Source organism: Phalacrocorax carbo, chromosome 8 (genome assembly GCF_963921805.1).
Source record: "Phalacrocorax carbo chromosome 8, bPhaCar2.1, whole genome shotgun sequence".
NCBI lineage: Eukaryota > Metazoa > Chordata > Aves > Suliformes > Phalacrocoracidae > Phalacrocorax > Phalacrocorax carbo.
The window spans coordinates 30,485,853-30,510,217 of NC_087520.1; the positions used below are offsets into that span (position 1 = coordinate 30,485,853).

Sequence of the window (24,365 nt, forward strand, 5' to 3'; positions counted from 1 at the left end):
CTTCTTTGCTTTCTGGGAATTGCCAGAAAAGCGCATCTTCTTTCATGTTGCACTGCAAATATGTACACAAGCATTTCCTTTGACTTCAAGAAGTTAAATGTTCACATATGTAAGGCACACTAGGATCAGAGCCTTACGTAATCTAATGATACTGGATAACTTGACTACGCATCATTAGCTCAATGATGCACCAAGGTCAGGGAGAGGGAAAAAAAACCACAAACCAACCATCAAACCATGAAATATGTTTGTGTGTAAGAGAGAAATCTGGAGGGAGGGGAAAGGAACATTCAGTCAATATGTCTACAGTTCATTTAATTTGCTGAAAAATGTTTTTGGTTTTGGGTTGTTTTTTTTTCTCAAAATGTTATCGAAAATAGAAATAGAAAAGGAAAGAAGAACCAGCAAGGAATCCAGAATACCTCCATGGCATGTGAAACCCCACTGGAACAAACAGAGAAGTAGTAGGTGCTGGAAAAATATATATTCAAAACAATTCGGACACATGTAAGCACCAGAACTGCAAATTGGGCCTGAGAAACCAATTCTTTCTTTGCAGAGCTGTGTGTTGTTCCTTTTCCATGACCTATCAGTGCATCCTATTCAGCCAGAGCTCCCCAGCTCAGCTGTATGTTACTTTGCCCATAAGGGTATAGAACAAATATTTTGTATCCAAGAGACTCATTAATGTCTTTCAAACCGGATGCAAGTTTCTCATTATTCTTCTGCATAGGTCTAGTAATGGGAGCCTCCTCTAGAGATGCCCTACACAGATGTCTTTAGGCAATGTTGATGGCATGAAGCAGGAATTGTTTTCACTGAAAGATTTATAACCTTCTAGCCTTTCCAATCCTAAGCAGTGCATGTGGACTGAGAACCAGCAGCAAGGGTTTTCTGACTTCTGCACTATTCTCTAATACTGACTAACCTGGAGAAATCATTTTGGTCTAAATTTTTGCTTTTCTGGGTCCTCAGTATGAGGACTGAAATGTCAGGGGATTTTCAAAGGTACTGAATGTTTCTGACTCCTATTTGAAGCAAAGCTGCAGGTTTTGGGTCCTTATTAAAACAAAACATAACAAAAAACACCAAACAAAAAAACCCAACCACTAAAAGCCCAAGCCCATGGATCTTAATTTAGGGCGTCCCAAATCAGAAGCCACTTTGAAAAGCATGCAGAAACACAGAACAGCTGATAGATTTCCATATCCTGCAGGGTTTTGGCATGAATCCCCTTCTTTGGTTCTAGGCAGAAAAATACAAAGAGACATCTGTGAATAGGACCTCGCTGGGTGTCCAACCCTCTGAGTGAAATTTCCTGTGCAGTGGATGGTCTCGGCCTACATTTTCTAGTTATTGTATGGAACTTCTTTCCTGCTAAGCTGGAAAAAAATTTATAAAAATAGAAAAACTTCAGTGAATTCCCACCTTACAGCTATACTTCAAGCTGTACAGGCAGAATTTGTACTGGAGGAGTTGACATTGAATAGGGTAGATCAAGAGAGACACCAAAGCTCAGCAGAGACATCCTTTAAAAATTATTTGTCTTGTCTGCAATGTTTTGTGAGTTGATCCAAATCACATTTTGGAGTAATACCATTAAAGTCAACAACCAACACCCAGGATGAAGCTAGCTCTTAAAGTGCCAGTCAGGCTTCTTGAGAGACACACATCCTAATGACTCCTTTAGCAGTCATTATATCAATTATCATCCCAGTCTGTTTCCAACGATTATCATCATAGACTTTTTGGGTTTAATCAGCTTTTTAATTGACCTGTGAATAAGACAGGAGATACAAAATATCCCCTGATACCTCAGGAGTAACTATTACACACTTAGCATTGCTGTGCACATTAACTAATTTACACCATAATACTGATTTGAGGCTGGGATATGAACAATGATATTCCTATAAATTAAGGATAAAAACAAATTAAAGACAACAAAGGAGATGAGGAACCAGTAATCCATAAATAGAATGTCACCATGATTGGTTACATTACTCCTGGGTCTTCCTCGGCCAGCAAACTTTGTTGCTCATAAAAGATTTTTTTTTCTAAAACTGTATGCAATGCACAGAATAAATTGTATGTGACACAAAAAGTTTTTACCATCCCTTAAGTGTTAGAATTATTGAACTGAGTTGAAGAAATGTCTTCAGAAAATTGCTTAGGACTAAAAAGAAATCAGCCATTTAGGCATACGTCCCTCCTGCAAGCAACTAACTTTTTTAATACCACTTGCCTTGGTACAGCCCTGCAAAGTGTCCTGAATGCAGCAATTTGCGGGATTTTGCACTGTGAGCCCCGCAAGCACTTAGCAAAAGCAGTTGTGTAGCTCTATTGAAAATCCCGCATATTATGCTGTGGGGAGCCAGCACTTTTTATCTGTCGGCACTGTTGGTGACAAATATTAAAAGTATGACACTATAGGTGCTTCAAAATTCAAGCTGCAAGTTCCCTACTGTGGGACTTCTAACCATGTAATAAAGTGCAGGGAAGAAAGCAGAGTTCAGACCCCATGCTGTAATAAAGGCAAGGAAATCTTAAGTGTTCAAATACATAATTCATTCTCTTCTGAGACTTTCTACCAGGTTTGTAACCTGGTAGTAAAGATTTTAATTTGTGTCTGGATGATGCAATCTTTAATTTCTCTTTTACCTCCAGAGACAGCTGGGAGAGCACTGAGGCAGACGCGCTGTTTGCCATGGGTGAAAGCAAATGGTCACTAAAGGTCAGAGAGCTCCTCTGCAGCTGGTGAGGGTGCAACAGCCCCACGGGGCCAGCCCAGGCAGAGAAGAAGGTAACGCCATGTTCTGCTTGCTGTGAAAGTGCCTGCAAGAAAGTCACCACAACAGTCAGTGAGTTTTGTTTGTTTTAAATATAAGTACTTTGCACCTTAAATAATATCTTACGCCAAGGATCTCAAAGCACGTAGCAAACACTGGCTGAGCCTCTGTTTTCTGTGGGGAGGTAAGTTGCTGTTCCCACTTCTCATTTTGCTGTATTTCCTGTGACTTGAAGTCTCTACTGCCATTTTGTTCCACAGCTTTCAAAAATAGAATTTGAAACACATTTCTTTAAAATTTTCCTATTAGCTATGATATTCAGCATTTATTGCTTTGTTGTATAACTGTTTTAACTGTATTTTAATAATATTTTATGTAAATAACAGCACAGTCAAAACAAGGAAGAAGAAACTAATATATTAAAGACACCTTTGTGTGAGGGTGGGTACACATTGCGTCTGCATAAGTGACAAATTACTGAGAAGGTGTTGACCATATAAACGAGCAAGTGTATCCCTGCCAAAAGTCTAGTGAAATCACTGCCTTTATATCAGGGATAAATTTGGCTCAACTGTGAGAAGCTCATGCATCTCACTCTGCAGTGGTCCTTTAATCTAAATTATATACATTGATCTGTGCACCCCCCTGGTGTTAGCATACAAAATTGACTGGATTACATATTCAGATGTAAAGCTACAGCAAAATTGGCTTTTACCTATTTATATTTTCTAATCCAGCCTCTCAAGTCTAGTTATTTCCTTTCTAAACCCTGACCTTTTTTCATTCCTTCTCAAATGCCTTTTTAGGGAATGACATCTATCTCATCCCAAAATGTGATGCCTGGTACAGTGCTCAGCATTCAACGCTTTAGAGCCCGTTGCCTTAGATGTGGCTTGGTCATCCCAGATGCAGCTATTCTGGAAGCAATGCTTGGAATCATGGGATCTGTGCACTTTTGCTATCTTTTCTAGGAGGAAGCCCAGGAATAGTTTGCATATTCAGTCTTTAAAACATTTTTATTTTATTTTAATAACTGTTTTTTTACCAAACAGTGCTAGAAGCTAGCATCATGTTCTGCTCCTTGGTCTTTACTGGTGTTTCAGTTTTCCTCTCGCCAATTCCCTTTTCTACCCATGCTTTTAATATGTTTTGTTCAGTCTCTATCCATGCTTATTTAGAATGTCCCTTCATTTGATACCATCTGAGGGATGCCTTAGTGTGGTGTTTAGCTTTTCAAGTCGTGCTGTTGTATTAGTGATGATCTAAAGCTATGAGGCAGGGTTTACAAGGAAGAATGAACATTACTTCTCTAAGTGATGTAATAATAATTAAAAAATTTAAAAAGGCAAACTTTCAGGTGCTAAACCTATCTCCTGGGTTGTTTTTTTTTCACAGTCATTAACAAAGTTTTCAAACCCTAACCCCATCCTTGTATAACACTAATCTCTACAGCCCCCCCAGTCTCTTCATGGGGCCAATGTCCTTCACTGCATCAAGACTGCCATCCCTATTTCTTAGGACAGCACCCTGTCCGTATGTGTCACTGTCCTCACTCCAATGGCTGTGCAGGAGCTTGTGCAGACCGCTACAGCGCAGCTCTGCCATGCCAGTTATGTTGTGCTGATTGCACATGGCACCATCTTGCTGAAAAGAGTGGTTGTGTCAATCTGCTCTGCTTTAATTAAAAAAAAATTGTGCACCCAGTGAACTTGCTGAGAAGGCTCCTATCGATGTCAGGGAAGCCAGGGCTTTGCACTGCATATATAGGCAGTGGCTATGATAGAGGACATTGCATTTCCACTTGGGCCGCCCACAGCAGAGGATGGTGCATTGTCAGCTAAAGCAGGGTCCCAGGGCGCAGGCTCCCTGCACTTTTCCCTGCAGTAGCACAGCGGTGCTATCACACAGCAGAACGGGGTGCTGCCAAAGCAGGGTCTGGCCCATTAACAAACCTTCACTACAGTGCCACCTTCTCTGAGAAAGCACAGGTCCTCAGTTCCCGTGCCTAGACTTGTTCTTTCAAAAAAATATTAACATTATTCCATGCTGCTTTTTAACACCTCTTCAGGGTTAGGAGAGATCTAGCTTTGATACCTTAGTGCAGAAAGACTAGTAATTAAAAGCATGAGCCTGGTGCAGCTAGGCTGAAATGTGCTAAAACAAACAATTAAAAATAAAATAAAAAATGGAGCACCCTCTGCCGACTTCAGTTTAGGGGAAAGGTCTCTCTGACTCTACCTGGTCTGAGGCTACATTGAGGCTTTTTGACTCTGCTCTGAGACTTGCTGACACTACTGATTCAACACTGTATCAAGACACTCCAACTGTGATCTGAGACTTGGAGCAGAGCAGGAGCATCTTGACACAGTGTCAAAACAGTAGTCAGAGCGCATGGACGCAGCACTGAAAGGCTTTTGTCTCCCAAATGAAAAGGAGTTGGATTATTTTCATCTTTTTTTTTTTTTTTTTTGTAATAATGGTAGCTTTCTTTTACATAAAAACCCCCACAGTTTACTTGCAGGAAGAAAGCGTGACATGTTCCCCCCCTCCCTTCTTGTTTGATAAAGCAATGTGACAGACAATGGCTTCACTGTACAATGCACTTCACTAAAGCAAAGTTATTTGGCTTTGGAGAAGTAAAGGGCTATATTTGGAAATTATTCCAGTTCAGGAACAAAAAGGGGTTAATCCTTTCATAATACTGCACATCAAACATGTATCTTTGTGCACGTTTGTATTTGATGTATATTTTGGAATTGCATTTTTGTACAATAACATTAATTTGATCTGGCTACTAATATGGGACATAGTGTTGCTCACCTCTCTCTCTGCCCACAAAATTCAGCTATGGCTTATGGTAAGAATACCTATGAATTCAGATATTTGAGTGTTGACCAATCTTCATCAACAAAAGAAATTAGTTCAATTGTGAGAATGTGGCAATGCCTGCTGAGACAGGTTTCTTTTCTGCAGATGAGTTGGTCTTAATGTTACATGGACTGTGACTCTGTAACAGGTTAAACTCATTTATTTAAAAAACAAGAATATAGTCAAATTTATTGTTCTTTGCTGGGGTCACAGGTACCAAGGAATTAGCAAAACCATCTACTGAATGTTTTATAGATGGTGGTGGTTTTGCTGAATGTTAAATGAAAACAATCTATTAAAATTAAAAAATGAAAATTCTTTTTGTTTCCTTTTCCTCTTGGGCCTTTCCAAAAGGAGGTCGACACCGACCCAGTTTGAAAAATACTTACCTAAGCCAATCACTGCCCAGCATGTATTCCCTTGAGCAACTTGAGTGGGCATGATGCCATCTGAACAGATGGGCATTACTGTAGGCAACCAGGAGACCATGCATGTGAATCAAGTATGGGTGTTTACAGCATCATTTCCCTGATGAGAATGTCAAAATGGCAGCCCCGTCCAAGCCTTTGGCTCAGTTCAATTGCGTTTCACTAATTCAGCTCTAAAATGGACAACCTCACAAAATAATTAATGTTAAGTTGGTTGGTCATGATTTTACTTCATAGAATTGGGCAGAGTAAGTGGGTAATGAACTTGCTGAAAATAACATGCCTAACTCCTATCTGTACCAGGAAGGCTTGCTATCTTGTAAAATGAGGGAAAAGAAGCCCCCACATCTATGCTAAGTATAACATAACAAACAGGCAGGCATATGAGTACTACAGATGTACTCTGAACTGAAAGGAACCTTTTCACATTTTTTTTAGGAAGGCATCTTATTTCAGATCAAAATTAAAACTGTATAAAATGGGACTTACATGCATGATATGTTTAAATAATACACCAGTGCAAGGTCAGATCCTTAAAGTTACAAATATTGAATTAGAATTTCACTGCTGTCCTGAAGAGAGATGCACATAAATGTTGCAACATTTTTGAGCCCAGCAGTCAGTGTAACTCCTGTATCTGATGGAGCGATTTCTACTGAATTATCATTGGATGTTCTCTACCATCTGTTACAAAAAAGACTTTAAGTACAGAAATAAAGACTGGAATTTGAATATTAAATCAGCAACTTTATCTACTTTAATAAAGAAGACGATATTATCCTGGAAGCTTGATTTAAAGTATGTGTCAGAAATGCAGTTATTAATTTATTTTTCTTTTGATGATTGGTTGAATTTTCTTTGCACCGAATTTTGTGTAATACTAACCACTTATGTAGTCTTCAGGTTTAGATTGGATAATCTACGTAACTATTTGCTTTCCTAGATGAGTGGCTAGTCAGCCTGGATTTGAAGAATTGGGATGCTGAACCATCTATATCAGGTACGAGATACTTGAATATATATTTCTTCCACGAATAATGCAACATTATATTGATAATAGCTGATGGGTTTTAGCTTTGAATTATTTGTTGTTTTGGGTTTATTATTATTATTATTATTATCTAAATAATCTAATTTCTGCTTGGAAGATTTCTAGGAAGTACCTACTAAGTTTTACATCTAGTCCTACCTCTTAGTTGGGGAATTCAGGGGAAAATAAGCAACTTTTCAAAAACAGAAGATTAAAATGAGAATAAAAATAGTGTTTTTCTAACACTTGGTTGGAACAAGAGTATCTAGAGTTTGTCTTTTTGTGTATGCAAAATATACAATATTTTCTTCTTTTATTCAAGCTATCAAAATCCACCTTTTCATTTGTCTTCTATAACGTGTTATGATGGCTCCAACTTCTGCCATTAGACTTGCTAAAATGCTCTGTTACTTTGTATTTCATTTTTGTAGGGAATGTAATGTTTATTTTCTTGCTCAATGTCATGGTAACAGAAACACTTCCTTTATATTATATCTAAGTTGGTGTTTTAAATACAAGCAGGGCAGGTTGGAGATTGCAGTATATCCCATGGGGAAAGACAGCACTAGCTTTCTGGGTGCCAGCACATACTCCCAGCTGTTGCTCTAGGGTCACAGCTGCATCTCACACTGAATCAGTTAAAAATGCAGTAGCTATGCTTGGGAACACAAGCTCAAATTTTCAGGGCCTGATTATTCTGTTAGTTTCATATGTGCAGTTCCCACTGAAGTCAGCAGAAGCAGTACATGCAAACCTGACAGGCTAATTTGGAGCCCAGAACTGCAAAAGATGTAATCATACATTTGATTTCTGTGGGTACTCAAGGTCTAATTCTCACCCATCTCCATGATGTTAGGATTTACCACAGCTTTTAAAGATTTGGATGCATCCAAAAATATTAGGTTACTTGTGATATTTTATTTTCAGTGATCAGGGGAAGAAAAAGACACCTGAAGTATATGAGCTCATATTGGACAAGCCCAGAAAGAAAAATGTGTTCTACAGTACTCTAAAACTGAGCTAAGAGTAATACAATGTATGGTATATTATGTACGGAAAAGAAATGTGAGACCCTGAGGGATGAAGGCAAACTAATCAAAGGAATAGCTAATGGCCTAGAAGGAAAACAGGGAACAACCTGCTTCCTAAGGAGCCCACTCAGTTCTCAGTTCAGAGGGCCAGCATACAGGCTGTTGGGACCTGAGCCCAAGGTCTCGATGATTTTATCCAAAAGGGATCAAATTCAAGGCAAATTTTTTATGCCTATATATTTTATTCTTTTACCAGAAATGGACAATTTCTTCTACACAGGGAACAGAGCCAAGTATAGGGGCTGGACCACTACTGCCGTGTTTGCACAGGCTTCTACAAAATGACTTAAGCCTGCATTCCCACAACACACCAGGAGTAATATTGCTGGCCTGGTTGGCCTGCTGGCTGATCAGCATCTCAGGGCAAATAAAACTGTCAAGCACCTATATCATTAGTAGGTGATCTGAGAAGATGACCAGTAAGGTCTAAGCTAGCTGCCACTTGTTCCCGTAAGTGAATGGAGATCAAAGACACCTTTAATATGATGCTCCCAGTGTCAGTATTAACTCTCTTTCTCATCTGTTTTCAGATTAACAGGGCTGAGAAACCCGAGAAAGAAAGTGGAGGCTGGAGTGACACTGATTACACTGGAAGGCATGGCAGTTGGCTGAACTAATGGTGAACAGAATTACAGACGTCCACAGGAATTGAAGGAACCTTACAATAAAAAGGAAGGGTAGGCAGTGCAGTCTGCAAAATGGACAACATGAAGGTTTGCTGCGCCCTGTCTCTTGAAGCCTACAGCTTTGGGAAATGGTGAAGATGTAGTCTTAGGAATCCTGAACTTCTCGGCATCCCCCAATACACTAATTAATACTTGCAGAAGGAGGTGGAAAGCACTGTTTGTGTTAGAAGCTATTAATGATCAGTTTTTAAACTATTTGTATCATTTCCCTGTGGTGACAGCAGAGGACTATGCCACTGAAATAAAGTAGGAGTTTCTGGCCTGTAACACTGAAAAAAATTAGTCCAAGACCAAGGGTATTTAGGGCTCATGTACATGTAAGATAGACACAGTACAAGATGGCCCCAAGAATGAGGAGTAAATATAAGGTATCACAGAATCCCAGGTTGGAAGGCACTTAAAAGAATATATTCATTTTACATTTTCTGGAGTCTGGGAGAGCTTGATTTGCATTCATCTTTATTGAAACACCTGGCCAGTCAAACACTATACTCCTCACACCCTCGTATGGGAGGTACCCAAGGGGTCAATGCTCAGCTGGAGGCCACTGAGGAGAATGAGTGCTGCAGCAGGAGCTGGTTGTTTATCAGGCCTGAGTGACCACATTTGACCCAACCTGCAGTGAGAAGCATGTTCCCCCTTCCTGTGGCAAGTGTGGTTATCTCCTCAACCACCATGTCTTGAAGCACTGGGCTGCCAAAAGAGAGCTGCCAGTCCCCCTCAGGCAGCCATGCCACTGTTGCTGCATAGCCACAGGCTTCTCTGAAACCCTGCTCCCGTGGAGCACTCGCGAACCCAGAACCTGGGTTGACTAATGGGATTAATGCCAGGCAGCACGTCCCTCTCCCCGGCGCTGGGGGTCGCCGGGCACCGGCGGGAGGAGGTAATCGCGGGCTTGGCAGAGCGGGCCGCCATGGCCGCCCCCAGAGGGGGGTGAGGTGCCGCCTTGGCCGCGGTGGCGGCTGAGGCGGAGCGGAGCGCCCCCAGCAGCAGCAGGGCCGGGCTCCGGGGGGCAGCGGGCTCCGCCCCCGCCCCGGTGTGATGCTGCCACCCCGCACAGGACTCTCCTGCCGGCGAGGCTGTGTGCCATCCTGGGAGGCTCCGGTGCGGGGGAGACCGCGGGCCGGGCCGTGAGGGAAGGCCTGCTTATGGCGGCGCCTGCAGAGAGGCGTCCCGGCGAGCAGAGCTTGGGGTCCGGATCTGCGGGGCTCAGTCCTGCAGTTCCTTCTCTCCAGAGCCCCGATACCTGCTGCCTCCAGCCATGTCCAGGCAGGTGATGGCTGGAAGTCACTGCTGGCTCGGTGGTGGTGGTGGGAAGCGAGTTGCTGATTTCGGTCAGTTTGACAGCACACCTACTAATTGTCATGCAAAGTCTTGCTTCAGCCGCCCTCCTGGGAGCGTTGAGGATTGAGCTGTATGCAGTGTGAAAGGCCCTTTCCATCCAAGGTCCTCAAGTCATGGCTGAAGTTTCATGGTCATGACAGGGACAGGCTTGCCTTGACTGTAGCAGTTCTGCCTAATGAGCCCACACTCACCTCAGTTGTATGTTGTATTTGCTCTGTTTAATCAGGGACTGATAAATAACTTTAACATAAATAATATGCAGCTTTTATTTTCACTTTTGAGCACTTGTTGTGTAGGAAAGCACCTAACAAGGTGAGGTTCTGGAGGGAAATACTTGAAACATTAGAGTAGATACTGTACATGTCAACTGTGTGGAAAAGGAAGATGATATTTGGAGTATACAGGATGATATGAATGCAGAGGAAGGGTTTGAAAGGTGGTACTGGGCTTAGGAGAGGAGAGGCATAAACCAGGAGTGAAAAGGTTGGGAAGAGCAATAAGGGATAGTTTGGTAGGGTCAGAGGTAGGGTGGATGGGAGTGAGGTCGCTGAACCTGGATTCAGAGATAATCATAAGAAGTTTACTATGTTCCCATAGTTTAAGCAGGACAGTTCTTAGCATGTTTTGTAATTGTACTTTTAATATTGAAAGAAATCAAGAAGATGAGCAAAGCAGATGGTCCATATTACTAGGGAGAGCAGTAAATGCAGTACAGCAAAAAAAGAAACCTAATGACAGAGATGTAGTCTGATTTTTAGCTTAGTGAACTGAAAGTAATGGTGGGATGTCCAGAAAGAAGTGTCAGAGATACAGAGAGGGAGAGGTGAGATCAAGAATCAATAAAATAAATCTGCTATATAATCTTTAGAAGGGTTAAGTTGCCTTATTAGCTAGTACGGATGAAGAAGAAAATACAGAAAAGTATGAGTGCTGCTGATGTGTACTGGGAGAAGAAAGATGAAGGTTACACAAGGAAGAAGCATGGGGTTGGTCAGAATGTGAATGAGAGATTTGCTTTGGGCAGAAATGAAGGATGTATGTTATAAAGACTAAGGAAAATGAATCTGGTAAGGAGACCTCTTGTTATGGCCAAGAGGTGATCTTTTGAGGTAGAGTTTGTAGGAGTTTGCATAGTCAGGAGAGGAAGAAAGTTTAAAATGTGGAGCAATTAGCCACAAATTAGCTTTTGTGGTGTTTGGCAGTTAGGTATTAAAAGCAGGTCCTACTTGGGTGCCTATATGTGTGTATGTATATATTTATGCCAAGGCTGTCCCTGAGCATCCTGGGGGTGGTTCCATGTGAGCCTTTCTGCCTGAAGTGGCAAGGCGGCAGTTCTGTGACAGGGGTTGTCCTCTGCTTGTGTCTTGTACTGTAGCTGTTTGGGCTTACCCAGTAAATTTAGGTTCCTGTTAGAGGCTTATGCCTACAGGAAACAATATATGCAGCAGATTTTCACAGTGACACAAAACAGCCTTTCAAAAGAGACCATGTTTTTTCTGTCAACCCAAATATGTTCCTATGTGAGAATGGCAAAGCAAACCAACTGGAGATGTGTAGAGGCTTGTAATGTGAATTCCTAGTGCACATGCATATTCTTTTTTGGTGTGGGACAGCTAGTTCTTACTCGGGTGTCCAGGTGTCTGTTGCATGCTAGTCCTGCTCTTTGCAGAGGTTTGATTCTGTATTTCAGGTAGCTTGTATTTTGTCACTGGTCTTTCACTGCATCTCTGAGGTAATTCTGCTCATCTGTTGGTAGGCCCTGGTAGCACTTAATGTGCACCTGGCTATGTGACTTGTATTCCCCTATTGCAGGGGAGAGATGGGTTTTCTCACTTCAAGTGACAACAGTGGTATGACTAGTTGGTCTAAGTTGTACATCGTAAGATAGCACAGAAATTCTCCACAAATGTAGATATATTTGTACTTTATTGCATTTTTAACTAGGGAATAAGAACAAGTCTTAATAACCAGGAAATAGTGATAAGTTACTCATGCAGCTATCGTGTGTTTGTGTCAGAATATAAGTTGGACAGAGGTAGACAAATAAATACAAACTAAAAGTGCTTTTCTGTGCATTTGTTTCGTGGATGTTTTCATGCCATTGATATTTTTTATTAATGCTGCTATTAACTATACACTGTAAAGTGGAGCCAGCATTTGGAAAATGCAGTTTGTTCCTCAAGGAAAGGAATGAGGAAAGATGTTTCAGTGGGATACTGCAAGTGAAGTGTGTTAATAATGCACTTAGCAGTGACTCAGTTTGCAGATCCTAGCATTACAGAGTTTTGCACTCGTACTCCACTGTCATTTCTTGTTTCACCTCGCTTGGAGTAACTGCAGGTTCCTGGTGAAAGGGGCTGCACTGCTTATTTCTGCTCCCATTCTGCTTACTTATTTGCGTTGCCTGTCCTTTTGCATAAAATCTAGTGATGGTGTGACTACAGAAGGGAGGAGGATTGGTTCAGCAAGCTGATCTGATGGAAAACTGGCCTCCCCAAAATTAAACAGAAATAGTCTTCTGTCATGCAGGGGAACTGAACAATTCATTAGTGATAGCACAGTGTCCACATCCATGCAAGGGAGGAACTGGAAATCTACTGGTGCTTGTGGGAAGTAAGTGTGGGAATAGAACCATCCCTTTGGTGGTAGTCTACAGTTACACTGGATTGATTATACTAGGAAGTCTTTTGTCACTCTTAAGGTTAACAGAATGTATGAGAGAGGTCAATTTGAATTCATGCACATTTAGGAGAATATGCACGTTACACAGCAGTTGGTGTCTGCATTAGAGACTTTACAGAAACAACTTTGAGGCAGAATTTGCTCTTGACTTGTGTATTATTGTGTATAAAAAGAAAAAACAAACAGTTTGAGAAATCATCTACAAAACCAACAGTCCAATGGGTGATTAGTTTGCATTTTTAAAAAATATACTACATCAGCTTGTACTACTTGGGTGGTGCAAAATATCAAAAATACAGGCATAACCAGCTGTTACAAAACTCTCCTGGTCTGTATCAAGGAGAAATCTTCACCAGTGTAAGACTGGGTGAGGAAGTGGAGCTGAATTTCTTCACTCATCTTGTATGCGTGTGTGCTGGTTTTGGCTGAGAAGGGGTTAATTCTCCTCACTGTAGGGGTCGGCTACCTTTCCAGCTTCCCGCGCTCTGCCGCGTGGCGGGTGAGGCTGGGAGGGGCAGGGCCATGGTGGGGGCGGCTGACCCCGACTGGCCAATGGCAGGTTCATTCCATACCATGTGACACCATGACCAGTATATTGAGGGGGGGCAGTGGCAGCGCGGAGGCGGCGCGGCGCCGGGTCGGCGGGCGGCGAGCGCGGTTTGTTTCGGCGGTTCGTTCCCCCTCTCCCCTCCCTTCCCCCCTCCCCTGCGGCTTTGCGCCTCTCGTTGTTCTCCTTTACATTGCATCTCTATTGTTGTTTCTTTTAATTTTAATTATTAAACTGTTCTTATCCCAACCCACGAGCGTTACCCTTCTGATTCTCTCCCCCATCTACCGGTGGGGAGTGAGCGAGCGACTGTGTGGGGCTGAGCTGCCGCTAAACCACGACAGCATGCCAGAATCCAGGCCTTCAGCTGTAGAGCTCAAAACTGCTGAACAGCTTTTCCCCCTTTCCTTTGTAAGATCCATTGCATGACATGCAGAGTGTTAAAGCTATGTGCTTTAGGTTATTCTCAAGCAGCACAGAACTGTAGTTGTCACCATCACCTTGTCTTGAAATCCTTTGCTATATATTCTTATGTTTGTCATTTAAGTTGTTTTTAAATTGCATCTGAATCAGTATTTCAGACTATTTGGGGGGAAGCATCGTCATTCAGGAGAGGCCTGATGCAGTGACCTTGCTCACACTGAGGATTTCTTCTTCAGGTGAACAGAAGTGCCGATAATGGGCAGTTTGTGATGCTCTCTGTAAGAGAAAGGGTGGTGGAATTGCTCCACTTGGATACTTTTGATGGAACTCAAAAGCATCCATCTCTTTGTGGTAACTGCTTAAATTCTGTAAACATTTGTTGCTCAAAAGCATCCCTTCCTCTGTATCCTCTGTGTTTTTTGGGTTTTTTTACCTTCTTATACACTAACAATGGTTTTGTTGTATTTGAGGCAGTAACATTTCCCAACAAAACCAGCTCTGCATCACCCTTAGATGCCTAATTCTCTCTTCTCCTTCAAATATTTAAGACTCATTTAACATGCTTCATATTACAGCTGTTCCCTTTAACTTTTTGTTTGTTTGTGGGCTTTTTGTTCTGGAGTTTTGTGTTTGCCTTTTTTTTTGTTTTGCTTGTTTTACTGTGGTCCCACTTCTTTGCATGCCTTAAAATAGTTCTGATTGATTTCTGTAATTCATTTTGGTCAATGAGAGATGCTTGCATTTTGGCTGCTTTGCTGCAAATGCTAACTTCTCTAAAGCAGAAGTACACCCTTTCCCCATTTAATTGTGGGACTTTCTGACCCTGTGCTGAACAACCCTCCTTTCTCTCCAAAGCTGGGATCTCCACAGTAAGAGTTGGTAAACATGGGCAGTTTTGGGTTGGGTTTTTTGTTTGTTTGGGTTTTGGTTTGGTTTGTTCATTTGGTTTTGGCTCAATGTTGATTAAACAACTGTGTGTGTTTTGGTGCTGGAAAGTGTAGTGAAGAGGAATACAGCCTGTGTCTATTACCTTAGTGTAAGTTTTAGCGCTGTTTTAATTCTGAGTAGCTGTATGACTTCTGCTGGCACACTCTACTATCTGTGAAGAACATCATGAGTGTTTGAAATTCAGAAGGCAAGCTGAAAGTTTGGTGCTTCCCTATTAAAAAGAAATTAATAGGTGGAAAATCAACTAAATATTACTTTCTTTTTCCTGATGATAGCCCTGACTCCTTTTTAAAATAACTTTTAAATTAATTTCATTTGGAACTTACGGCAGGGCTGTTTCATGGACATTCTTAATGCTACTTTGATTTCCTTTCTTGTACAGTATTATAACTAAATATTTTTTCTAGCTCTGTATTGCCTGTTTGCCCTTCAGGCTGCACAGATTATAAAATTATATTTCTCTGCTTCTGGCCACTGATCTACAGTCTCTTTTCTGTCCTCTAATCTGCTGTTCTTTAGTACTTTGATTCCTCATGTTCTTGGGTGGCCTTTCTTATCCCTCTCTTTTGGATTTAGTGTTTTCTCTAGCTTTTCTGAGGCCGCTTTCTCCATGTTCATTGTCCGCTTGGCATCAGCATGATCTGTAGCTTAGCTCTTTCTTCCTTTCATCCTTCACAAGATCTCTGCTGCATATGGTGGCCACCTTTCTTTAAAACTGCTTTAGCAAAAGCTCTTTCAAAACTTATGCAATCTACCATCTACCTTCTTGCCTGTTGTTATCTTCACTGTTCCCTCCCCACTATGCTCTTAGTTTGAGATCTGTCAACTCTGTGTGATTAAATCAGTGTAAATAGGCTTGGCAAACAGTTTTGGGTTCTTATATATTGGCTCTCCCTGGGTCCTCAGATTTTTCCCCCCTCCTTCTCTCTGCTAGAGAACCTTTTCTCTGCCTTTTCTGACTTTGTCTGTTGTCTCCAGGGCCTCCACTGTCACATCATACAGTTCTTCCATCATATCTGGCATTTCTGACCTGATCTTCCTCTCTAGCTTGCCTGCATTTTCTCATTAGTTACAGACATCCCCTACTGATTCTATCAGACTTTTAAAAAAGTAAGGTATTTCCTACAGCTTTTCTAATTTTTTTCCCCCTGTGACTTTTAAAAACGTCCTCTAACAACTAAAGCAAATTGGTGGGGTTTTTGTATTAGCTTGTTTGCTTTCTTCCTTTTTTGTTTTACTTATTGACTTCCTGGAGCCATTCTGAAAAATCTTCAGACCGTCCCATTTGTAGTGCTTAACACCAATACCATCTGTATTTCTAAAAACTACTGTGGAAGGTTGAGGTTGTGTGTTAGCCTGCTTTTGTGATTTGAGATGTAACATGTTGAAGCTGTCTAATGGCCATCATGATGCATTTTTTAGGTCTTTTAATATGGTTTGTTCCGAGTATGCTTCACTAACAGTTTATGCTATCAACGTGTTGCCTTGAGCTTCCAGTTGCACAACTTTAGCAACCTTCACCTACTGACATTCTCTTTCCTAAGGCCAAGTTTCCCAGGAGATTTTTCTCATGTGACACAGTCTTCTGTAAACTAGAGAGCTGAAATCTCTTAGGAAAATTAGTTCATCAGGCTTTAGTACTGGGTGACCTCACTGTGAAACAGCCTCTAAAATATATTTTGTGTGTCCAGATTTCCGAGGTAATTCCATTAGTATCATTCTTATGGTAGCTAAGCATGTAGATCGTCTTATTATCACAGTGCTTGAATTAAATTCAGGCTAATTCAGTAGATGGTGATATGGGTTCCATGTAATTTCTCACTTCCAAAACTTCTCTCCATTTCTAATGTTAACTTTTTTTAGAGAAATACCGTTATCTTTCTCCTTGTTAACACCTTTAAGTGATGTACACAAAATAAGTGCAAATTGAGGTGATACATTTGATGTACTCTCATAAAAGTAGGAGAGCTGTCTCTTTTTTTGTCAAAAAACATCTTTGAGTTAATGTTTCACTCTTTTGATATTGCTACCTGTTTTGGGACAGTTAAGATTGGTTAAGATTCACAGGGATGAGTGTGGTATAAATTCCTGAATAATGAGACTGAGCAATTAACTGTTTTTCATGATAACAGAAAAACAAAGCAGTCAATATTTGTATTGTTTTATCAAGCATTCTTTCAAAATATGCAGAATTTCTGTTTCCTGAAATCAAGTGGTCTGTAACAAACTAAAAATTATTTTGGGTTTTAAACTAGGCAAAAGAGCATCCTTGGATGGGGGATATTGAGATAATTACACCACTTTTGATTTATTTATTTTTTTTTTAATTTGAGATGTTGACTATATCAAGGTGAAAAGGGGTCTAGGATCTGTTGTCAGTTGTGCCCCAAGAATGCTTTGTGTCTGTGGATTTATTTGTTGTCTTCCACTTCCAGCCATGTCATGTAAACAGTACAAGTCTGGAAACTTAATTTCTAATTTTTCTTTCAAGCTGTGAGTTTTACCAGTAGCCACTGTGTTTTGCTTTTGTTGGTTACATTGCCTTCAGAACTGCCTTTGTTGTTTCACACAAAGCAACAACACTGAATTATGCTAATGTTGCTTTTGCAAGCCTTATTTATTGCTTCTCAAGTTCTTCATAACGTTTGTTATGGAGCTTCCTGGCAAATAGATTTAATGACTTTACCAGGAAGCTGTCACATCCTCTCCACCTTCCCAGCAGTCCCTTGTTCTTGGGAACAGCTGTAGCAGGTAGACTATTTCCATCAGTCTGTTTGAAGTTTAGCAGTTACATGCTGTGGAATACAGGATCTTAGAACGGTGACTTTAATTTATAGGCTTGGCTACTGAGTTTTTATAACAATATTTGCTTTAAGGGGGGAGAAAAACCACATGAGTTTGGAGAAATGAGAAGGTTGCTTTACCAAATGATAAAAATCAACCTGACTCCCTGACCAGCTGAGCTGTTCAGCACTTCTGGAGCAACAAGCAGCAGCTTCCTTGGATTGTGAGACTGCTGTGAAACGCAAATGGAATCACTGGGGATGAGCAGCAATTCCCTGGCTCTGTGTCCTTCCTTGAAGGCACAGGCTTGCATTAAGAGTAGGGAACACTTGTGAAACTTGTGCTGCCTCAGGATGAGCTCCAGGAAGGATTGCACCAAGGAGTAGGTGTGCTGTTGCCATTTGTGCCTCTGTAGGACATCTGGTTTACCAGGGTGGTGTAAGAGGTTACAGGGAAGCTGTTAAATTTTAGTCCTAGAGTCCCAGGGATGAACATGAGCATGCTGTTGGCATGCCAGATGCAGCTGCCATCTAGTCTGCTAGACTAGATCAGATGCTATCCTCACAATTGAGGTTAAAAAGTGTTATCACCTAACTTCATGTAGCAATCTCAGTTCATTGTAGTTGTTCAGAGCAGCAATTCTAGTTGGGGTTGTTCACGTGACAATAAATTTGGCAATGAAACAATCAATTCTGAAATATCTCATAGCATCTAATGTGCTATACCTTTATTGTTTCCCTTCACTACAATCTGATTAGTGCACAAACCCTGAATGGTATGAGGCTGCTATTACATTGGGGTTTTTTGTTCTTTCCGACAGAAGTTCTGCTTCCTGCCTTCTGTTGAGAAGTATATAGTAATTTCCATAGGAATGTGTTTCCTGATTCTTCCTTAAAATCCAGTATCCTTACTGACGTGGGCATGCAGGTAATATGAAAGTCTTCCCATCATGATAGTGCTTATGTGACAAATGTTACTTGGCTCTATTATTATAATAAAAAGCTAGTTAACTTCTGTGAACCAGGTGCTCACTGATGATGGTATCAGTCAGACCCCCTCAATTTGTTGTAGTCTGCTGCAAAGACCTTAAAGTGGGTGCTGTAGCTGCAGGTGACGAGGAAGGTTTCTTGCTCACATTAAGGGAAGCAAAATCTACAAATCCCACTGGTCAGACTATCTGTGCCTTGCATTTTTTCTCCTAAGATATCTGAGTTTTTGCAGTGCATGTCACTGCTTGGAGAAGGCTTGAGTTGGAATGCCTTTCTGCTGTTTTATATACCATGTAAATTTTCTTTTTGAAATATGGCACACTGTATTGCTTACTAGATTCTTCAAGGGCAGACTTATTGATCCCATTGTGAAAAGAAGGCTTTTATGTGCAGTGCTGGCAAGTAAGGTGAAAATAAGACAATCTTCTTGGTGTTCTTTTGTAAGGGGAGAGAATATTCAACTAACAGCTTGTTCACTAATTGCATGTATTAATTTCTCAGAAGTTGCTGTCTACTGCAGCATACTCATTGCTTTCACAAGTAGTATAGTTTTTTAATATTAAAATAATTCTATTCATTTACCAGAAGAAATAAAAAGAGGAAATAAATGGTTTAACTGTCTTTTGTCACATGCAAAATCCTTCAGTTGTTAAAAGAACCATGCAGAGAGGAAGCATTTTATCTTAATCTCACTGAGTTCTGTTAAGCAGCAAAGAACCACTACTTTTGTGGCACAGAAGTCCACAGATCTGGCTCTGTGGTGGCTATCTCCCATGGAGATCTTGCTCAAGGTTGGAAAAGCTCACACACTGAGTCAGTAGGACCCAATTATTACCTCTTTTCCCCCCACCATACCAATGTGTGTGTGCGTGTGCACACCATTGCAGCTGCAGTCACTAGTCATACACACGCTCCTAGCTGAGAGGAGTGCTGGAGCTTTTTAATTTAGAGAGCTCTGTTACTTGTGTGGATTATGTTTTGTGTTTAAAAAATTATCAGCTTTCACTGTCATGTATGACTAGAACATATGGCTGTTACTGCATTTACAAACAAGGTATTTTCAGCAGTAACGGTTGCTTTAGCAAGTATTCAAACATTCACGAAATGCCCCAAACAAATTTTTTTTTTTTGCCAGGCTAAATACAAACAATGTAGGCGTAGCCAGTTATTCATAAGTAGTCCAGTTCCTTTTCCACTTCACACAGTCATTTAGCAGTACAGGCTTGAGTGTTTCCATAAAATGAATTGTAGGGCATGCTGGATACTTTTTTGGAGGAGGCTTGCAACAAAGAGGCATATGGTCTTTGTGGAGTACCCTTCCAGCAGCCACCATTCTCCTGCTCTTCCCCTTGCTGGACTTTTGTAAATCTGCCAGCAGGACCTCATCCTGTGTGTGCACTATTTGCTAACCTGGATTTGTATAATCCTTGTTGGAGCTAAACTGCCTTTTTAGAGTTTTGAGGGGTGTTTTCGGTCAAATTTTGTTTTTTTTTTTTTTGTGTGTGGTTTTCCTGAGATAACAAGGCCACTCTGGTTATGTCAAATACCTTTTTTTTTAAAAAAAAAAACTTTTCTTTTAATTTCACTTCAGGTGAATAGGATTCTACTACATGTGCTAGATGTCAGGTGAAACATTGCTAGATATATTTTAACATCTTTAAGCATGTAAAAAGTGAACAAAAATAAATTAATAATCAAAGTAGACCAAAAATAAGAAGGTTTGTTTGTATCTCCTGTATACAGTAGAAAATAATTTAGAATACCCTATGTAACTTGGTGGCAAGCAATCCTTCTCTTTGTCTTTAACAGCTCTCAAAAATTGCATGGAGTTCAGCAATATTGCTGTTACCAAAACCTCCATGGTTTTGGGCATAGGATGGTGTCTGTCAAAGAATGGCTGTTCAGTTGAGTTTATTATTCGGAAGATCACAGATTAGAGAGTGCCTTGTGAATTATGGTAATGGACTATGATTTGGGGCATTTGGCTTGTTTCTGTTGCAGTCTTCCAACAGCACCTAAAATGAAACAGTTAACTTTTCTTTCAAGCTTTTTACAAGCATTTGCAGTAGTTTTGGGTATGAATAAGCCTCAGGAAGATTTTCCCAGCCTTAAGGCAGTCATCCATGCTTCTAGCTACCTATCTGTGTCTTTTTTTGTGCATTGAGATGCTTTAGCTTTGAATTTTTTATTTGTCTCTATTTGCTGGCTAATGGAAAACGTGTCTGTCCTCCTTTGAAACTGGTAGGAAAGATATTTTGAAAGATTATTGGAATTAAAGTGATTAAGCATTTTGCAATTAAGGTGCATGCTAAAATTTGACATTGCACTTCTCTAAACATTACTCCCATTTTGTAGGCTAGTGTGCATGTAGGTTGCTTGTTAAATGACTTCTGAGCAATCTTAAGGTGGAAGTGATGTGTAGGTTATGGCTGATGTGTGTTACAGCCTATCAAAGGTGTGCAGTGCAAGCTGATCTTGAGCTCTTCATTGTATTGCTAATTCCAAAATTTGCAGAATTTTGTGGGCTTGCTGCTTTGGATGTTCTTGCTTGGTATTCTGACAAAGGCTTTACAAATAAATACAGAAATGCACTGCTGAATACAACTTTCTGGGCTGTGTTTGCTGGTGTTGTGTTTAAGGCAAGCTAGCAGAAGTTGAAACCTCTGGGTCCCTAGCAGTGGTGGTCATTCAGCCTTTGGGAGCTGGGTAGCAAAGCTCAGGCTGCCTTGATTAGGGTCTATATATTAGTGATGTAGTACAACATTGGTTTGGCTGTCCAGAACATGCAGGCCCACTGTGAAGAGGAGCAACGAAGGACAATACAGGCTTCCATTGGAAGGTTTGTCTTTTGTTGTTGCTGCTTCAGAGGAGGGTGGTTTGCAAGTGTCTGAATTGAGCCTTATGTTTGAAATTACTCATCTTGTAAGGAAAGCTTGAGGAATCACACTGCACAGTGAAAATGGGCTGCACTGTGGCAGAGTGACAACCAAAGGAACTCCTAGAGATAATTTATTAAGTAATATAGCAGTTAGCATGCTCTCCTTTTTTGTGTAAGGGGATGTAGCTGTGAAGGAGCCTAAGCACTGTTTCCATAGGTTTTACTCATCCTCGTGTGCTTTATTCGTCCTTAGGAGCAGTGAATGGCTGCTAGTCTTTAGGTTGCTATCTTGTATGGTGAGTGCAGAGTCATTTGTACAGTTCTGTCTTAAGTTGAGCTTGGCTCTGTATCACATTCCAGATAACTGGACTTGTAATTCAGAGCTGTTTCACAATTTACATTATCTGTTTGTATTCTGCAGCTCAGTAACTGAAGTGATAGACAATACAACATTAGCACCTAAACTGAAGTATAATGTTTCTTATGCAAAGATCAAGGGAGAGCATTTGAAATTAAATATGGCTAGTTTTTATTGCATGAAACTGTTTTTTTTATTGTGTAGTTTTCTTAGTTTCTATAACACTTTATCAGTGTCTTTTCAATAAAAATTGTAAAGCTGAGTTAGTTCAGGTCTTACAGTGTATCTTAAGTTGGTTAGACAGAAGGTAGATTCAAGCATGTCCTGTTTATTTCTTTTATGCATCCTGTAATAGAGGCTGTACAGTATTATTTTCAGTCTTACCTTTTTAAGCTTTCATAAAAGGACCTAAAGTTGTAATAATTTTAAAGGACACGTATGGTAGATGAACTTTTCAAGTGAGAGGAAGATAGCTTTTACTGTAATTCTCTTGATAATCCTTAATAATGGAGTAACACATAAAAGGCTTTTAGCTAAATGGGCAAACCTTCCTTAAAGTTACAAAACATTTCTTTAGAAGAACATTTGCTAAGTCTTAAACTCTAGTATGTCTATACTTTATATTGGGTGTCTACTTTGAGGTTGACTTAGTTTTTGATATTTTACCTTTCTTCATCCTCTTTGCTTAAGCTTTTACGTTGTGTTTTTTATCTGTACTTCTGGTCTTCTCTCATCTCTGATTGTTTTATGTTTTCAGGAGTCTAGAAGTTTTAGAATATTTCTTTAAGATCAGCTTTGTTCTCACCACTATCTGTCCATACACTTTTTTCTTAGTTTTAAAGAATTACTGGTTTCAAGGTAGAACTACTTTTGTAGCATTTTCTTCTTGCTAATTAGTGTGAAGAAATTTATTAAGTCTTTCTGTCCTTAACACTTCAGATCATGGCCGTGTGACAAATGGATAAAGAACAAAGGCTGGATTAAAAAAAAAAGTACCCCTGAACACCAAATAATACCATCCTCTATAAATACAGCCTTCTAAAATGAAAATTGACTTCCTGAAGAGAATCTTGAACATTGTGTTTTATTTTCAGTTATCCTTCAGGGAAAAAAACCCAAACCAACATTTAATTTGACTCTACGATGTTATGATAACATGCTACTAAATTTCTAAATCTAAGCAGGGAAAGGTTACATCAGTTTTGGAGGGGATACCTGTACTAGATTTGAGATGTCATGGATTTTGTTCTTAAAATGTTACTTTTCATTGTGCTGTTTGTAACTCCTTTTGGGTATAACCAAGGATGTTGGCTGTTAGAACTCTTGATATGCCTTTCTACATGAAGGGTCTTGTGTGCTGCTGACATGAATGGCAAGAAAGGCTATTGGGCTAAGGTGGCTTAAGTCACTTTATACATTAATACAGTTGAGTCATACAGCTGTGTGACCCCTCATACAGGGTGTCCTTCATCCATGACAGAAGCAGCTGAGCTTCAGCTATAAAGCAAACGGCCCCAATATCCTGATGGCCTTATTGGAGTGCAAAGTAGAGAGGGCAGGTGTTATATAGCTAGCTTACTTAAGTGGTGGTTAAAAACCTGTGAGATTTACCTAGTAGTAAACATAACTAGAAATGCAAAAGTAATGATTTATATTTTTCCTTAACTAGTGAAACTATAGGTTGATTGTCTCTAATAAAGGTGCTCATTTAATACTAGGCAAAACTGAAAGCTTAATCTCTTTCCTTTTATGGAAAAGTGTTAGTTTCTTAAAATTTGGTAGCTGCACTATTAAATGCTACTGACTACTGCTTATGCCAGTTTTCTAGAAATTAAAAGTTCCTCCTGGGAATAGTCCCAGGGAATGTCAAGTATCAAGTTTTATATCAATATTGTAGTAAAGTCTTACACCCAGGTAATTCTCCCCAAAACAGGAAGCCTTTTCTTTGCATTCCTCACTTGAGGAATGCAAAGGGCTAATGCCATGTGGTTTTCTTCTGAAGATCATTCCAGGTTCTGTTTCCAGCTCTGGCTGACATGGCCAGCACTGGGCTTTCTGCTGCCAGCTACTGACCTAGGCTTCTGGGATGGACATTTATGTTCAAATCCTGAGTTCCTATGCAGCCAGAGGGGGTGCCCAAGGGGTGCTGGACCTCCAAGTTAAAGCAATAGCTATATACTCAAGGTTGCACTTTAAAGTGACCCTGGAAACAGTCACACCTAAGGTATCATATAAATGCTTTCTGTATGCAACATTATGAAATAAATGCTGATTTTCTGTATCATCCGATCCATCTGAATGGAACCACAATACAATTAATTTCATTTTACTTACTCTGCATGTGATTAAGCAGTAAGTGTAAATCCACATCTGGAAGGATTTTTTTTTTCTTTAATTCCTTCTGCCCCTTTGGAGACGCCATTGAGCCCAACAGAAATTATTCTGTGTACAAAGAGAGATTTTGTCTCAGCACAGATTCTATAAGCCGTGCATAATAGAAGACCCTTTTAACAGAGCAGT

General features: G+C 40.3%; 2 long non-coding RNA genes across 2 annotated transcripts in view; both read left to right on the top strand.

The window, feature by feature from the left end:
- The first annotated feature begins 2,682 nt into the window (after window positions 1-2,682).
- LOC135314778 (uncharacterized) lies at window positions 2,683-9,322 on the top strand. Its single transcript, XR_010374265.1, has 3 exons — window positions 2,683-2,973; window positions 7,029-7,085; window positions 8,043-9,322. It is a non-coding gene; the product is annotated as an uncharacterized LOC135314778 (long non-coding RNA).
- Window positions 9,323-15,783: 6,461 nt separating this feature from the next.
- LOC135314779 (uncharacterized) overlaps window positions 15,784-24,365 on the top strand; it is a 101,419-nt gene continuing 92,837 nt past the window's right edge. Inside the window, exon 1 of the long non-coding RNA XR_010374266.1 lies at window positions 15,784-16,536. This is a non-coding gene — a long non-coding RNA (uncharacterized LOC135314779). The remainder of the gene's footprint in view (window positions 16,537-24,365) is intronic.